The sequence below is a fragment of the Marmota flaviventris genome, chromosome 5 (assembly GCF_047511675.1).
Source record: "Marmota flaviventris isolate mMarFla1 chromosome 5, mMarFla1.hap1, whole genome shotgun sequence".
Classification (NCBI taxonomy): domain Eukaryota; kingdom Metazoa; phylum Chordata; class Mammalia; order Rodentia; family Sciuridae; genus Marmota; species Marmota flaviventris.
The window spans coordinates 17,234,239-17,238,936 of record NC_092502.1 but is presented as its reverse complement, the minus strand read 5'-3'; positions in this window follow the sequence as shown (position 1 = coordinate 17,238,936).

Below are 4,698 nucleotides of genomic sequence, written 5' to 3'. Positions count from 1 at the left end.
ATATATATATATATATATATAATATGTATATATTTATAAAATTTTAGTAAACACAGAAAATTGTTAGAAAGTTATTTTTTTTAAAATTAAGACTAATATACACCTAGTATCCCTCCTATAGCCGTACATCAGAAGGAAATAGAGTTATTTCCTCTTAGAGATATTGTACTCCCATGTTAAATGCAGTGTCATTCATAACAGCCATGATAAGGAAACAACCTAAGCACCCATTAACAGATGCATGGATAAAGGAAGGAATGAACACATATACATACACATTCATATAACAGTGAAATAGTATAAACCATAAGAAAGAACAGATAATTGCTATTTGCCACATCTGGATAAACTGGTGGACATTGTGCTAAGTGAATAAGCACACAACAGAAAGAAAAAAAATGTGTGACCTGACTTAGGTATAAGATCTGAAAAAAACTCAGATATATATAGAGAAAATAAAACTGGTTAACAGGCGTAGGGTGGGTAGAAAATGAGATGTAGATCAGGAAATTGAAAGTAGCAAATATGTACATTGAACAAATCCAGAGACCTAATGTATAAAACCAGGACTGTAGGTAGTAAATGAGTAGCATTTAGCTGCTTTTGCCACAATAATGAAACAAAAATGAGTGACCATGAGATGATGAATATGTACATTTTCTTCATTATAATAGCCCTTTTACTTCTATGTACACTCATGAACATAATATTATACATCTTAAGTATGCCGCATACACTTTAGTTTTTAAAAAATAATTTCTGTAATGCAATCTGACCAAATAATTATGGCATCAAATCACAAGTCAAAGTCTTCAATATAAAACTACTGCTCTTAGCCTGTCCTGTAAGGTAAGTAGATTCAACTGCAGCTTGTTTCTTAGTCCTACTGAATAACCCCTTCATTTATCTTCTACTGGTTCTTCACTGTACTCAACCTAAGCTAAGGTAGACCTTTTTGATTCTGTTCAGGTTTCTTCTCTCCCATTTCCCATGGAATTGGGAAGATTGAATTCTGTTTGCACCTACCCTTTCTTCTTTCTTTCAGAGTTCAGGGAAAACCTCTCCCTTTCTTTTTACGTTGGCAGTCAATTCTTACACTCTGACCTCAGATTCCATCATGCCCATCTAGAGAGACTCTTTGCTACTATACTTTCCCTTCTGGTTTTGAGCTTGAATTCTTTCTTTAACTGGATTTCTCCTCTCGGCTTTCCTGTTCTCATTCCCGTTGTCCTGTTGTATCCTTGTGGTATGTGGATACTCTATGTGACAACTGGAAACAGTTGAGGGTGCCTACTTCTCTGATGGGTGGTTTGTTTCCTTGTTCAAAGTTCTTCAAAAACGACATATAGGTCTTATTTTGGCATCTCATAAAATATTCCCTAAGTACCTTATTGTTTTTCTGATCCTCATATCAGCCTGTTCCAAATTGAAATGTCTAATGCTTGTTCACTGAATCTCATGTTCATATCCCCACAATCTTTCCAGTGTTTCAAGTTTTTATAATTTCCCAAATCAACATGTGTATTATTCCATCATGTGAAATGCTAATTGGGTATATTTATACTACTGAATAAGAAATTTATTTTTTAGTTGGTATTAAAGTCATAATTTTAATAGGCTACAAACAGGTGAGTCTTGGTTTCTTTCAGGTTTGAACATCTCAGTTTTCTTGTGAGCATAATTATCTAAAAAGATGATAGATTTTAAAACTTGCTATTTGGGTACTTTAAATATAACAAAATGTTGTTGGACATAATGAAGCTTCATGTCTTTCTAACCTTATAACCAGTGAGTTTTTCTTTTTTTTTCCCCTCAGCTCTCTGAATTTATATAAAGATCATATTTTATATGGGGAAAAAGTTTATTTGTGAAATACATTTTACTGATTATTTCTAATAGGTCTACAGATGGTAGGTCTGTTTTTCTATAAATTAATTATATTTATTTATTTGATACAAACACCATCCTTTAAGTAGGGTGATGTATGAGTAATACTGAAACCTCAATGTTTATCAATTTTCATTTCTTTACATTGGAAGCCTCCTTAGCATGCTTTTACATCCATAATTTTATTCAAAAGTTTTCCAAAGAGGTACATTTCTTTCCAGTGTTCATGGAGTTCAAGTTCTTCCTCAAAGGGTCTAGACAAGGAGATCTTCATCATGTGGGAAAGATTCCAGCACAATCACTTTTTCACCTTTATCTTTTGGGCCCACTTGTCAGTGATGGACCCTCAAAGTCAGCAGGATTCCAAAGCATGTTATTCTAAAAAGTTTCACATATATTAAAATGAAGAATTAATATCTTCACTGTTATATTCAAAAAGTGCCATAAATTAATTATGTTGGCATAACGATGCAGAATTCTTTTTTACAAAAAAAAAAGATTCTTTGATGAAGAAAGACTTAAATGCTAAAGTATAACTTTTATGTGTAATTGATAACTTTTATCAATTACTGCTTAATCTAATCCTCAGCTTCTCTGCAGGTTTGAATGTGGAATACTTTTTTACACTTTAATCTTTATTTCAGATCATTATATCTAGAATAACATTTAAATGGAATTTAGGCTTTAAATAGATGTATAAAGACTTTTCATCTCAGTGGGCAAACTGCCCTCATCATCTGCTTTTATCACTTTTCTCTCTCTCCTCTCTCCTGGAAGTGGAACTCACTCTCCATTCTTTGCAATTCTATTGTATTTCCTAATCTGTATCTCAATTCAGGACTAAATGTGGTTTTACACTGATAATAGTACTTTCATGGCTTAATCACATTTCTCAAAAGAACTAATATCTAATTTGGGAAAGAATTTATCTTATACTTCAATATTCCTGTAAGAATGAGTATGTTATTGAGTTTCCATATATACGTACATGTGTAACTCATCAACAATAGGCAAATCTATAAGTCACATGCTAGTACATAACTTTACTCCACGCATGTCGAAAGTTGTGCAAATTCCAGTGGCATGGGTCACAATATTTTGACCAAAAAAGAAACTCCAGAAATTTGGATCCTGTAAAGTAAGGCTTTTGGGGGACCATAAATGATGATTTAGCTTTCATGTTGACTTTAGAAATCCAACAGAAAGAAACATATATTGGGTTTGTAGAGAAGTATAGACATAAGCCTCCTCCTTGCTTTGAACACATACAAAGTGCTCTCTGTATGGGTTTAAGGTTTAGGCATTGTCCTACTCTGTCTCTGTACCTGCCAGACTCTGGGGTATGCTGAGCCACCAGAGATTCATTCAGGTCATGGTGGGCGGGGAGGTGGGAACACATCTGTTGCATGAAGCAAAATAGAAGTAGACCAGATGGCAGAAGTAATGAGGGTGAAGAGCAGAAAGGAAAATTCCCCAAAGATGTACCAATGGCATTACTACATCTGCTGAAGGAAAAGAAGCCTGAAAAAGGAGTCAGCATGGTTTCTGGACATCTGAATAAACTGACTCAGTCAGGGGCTACTCTGCAGGATTACATTTAGATTTGGCTGGAAGCAGAGAGTCAGTGGAACAGGAAGAGAGATATGGACATTTTGTCTGATTTCTTTAGAAACAACAAATATGTACCAGCAATTAATATGATTCTGGTTGTAATCATCATGCATTCTATAAAAGGGTGATTTTCTTGAAGAAAACCTGAATGATTCAGCACTACTACCGACAATAAAAATCCCTCACCCTCACTAAATAAAGTCTTTCACAGTTTCCTTTACTTTTTGAAAAGAGAAAATAAATGGCTTAATCTGGCACTGTATAAATGAAATGAGGACATTCAGGTGTGCTAAAGATATTAAAAGATTATTGGTTTTGCATCATTTGCTTCCTGTAGAACTGATAGGAAACAAGGACTTTCTTTGTTATTTTACATATAAAAATTAGGTCACTGAAATGAAAAGCATCTGATTTTTTTTTATACTAAACAGTTTATAACATGGTTTAGTAGGATTTCAGATTGTGTAAAAATAAGGTCTTTTGATCTTTTTTTGTATGTACATTAGGGAAGTTGCTAGTATTGATGGCCAGTGTCATTTTTACAGGACAATAAACTCATTTAAGCATATATTTTTATTGCTTATTTAGGTGAGAAGGGAGATAATTCCCATGAAACAGCTAAGATAAGGAAGAGATCAGTCGAAGCAACCCTAAAATTTGGGGTGTAAAAATTAGGATGATGAAAAGAAAACGTTTTCTATTTTTCTCTGTTTGATGAGAATAAAAATGAAGTGCTATTTTACCTTGGAAATATATGCATATGAAGGGGTTTATTGTTCCCCAAACTATTGAACAAATCTTGCTTCAGCTAGGAGATGAAATTACAGCAGGAATAGTGATCATACTGCTGTGCATACACACACACACACACACACACACACCCCAGTTGGCTCATGGAGTTTTAAAACTGTTTCAAATCAGTTTTCAATACAATTTATTTGAAGATATTTCTTACCTCAACAAAAATTTCACCAGTGAAATATTTTTCTGTAATACAGGTCATTTCAATTCATTTCAAATGAATTTTGAAAGCATTTAGTGTACTTTATCTGAGGGTTTCCTTAAATACTAAAATTTGGCATACCTCCAATCTGAAGGAAAGTACAACTTGAAAAGGTCTTTTCTAATACTGAAATTTTCCTCATTTTCTGTTGAATAAGGAGGCAATTAATAAAATCTAAAAGAGCCTTTCCTTATTTT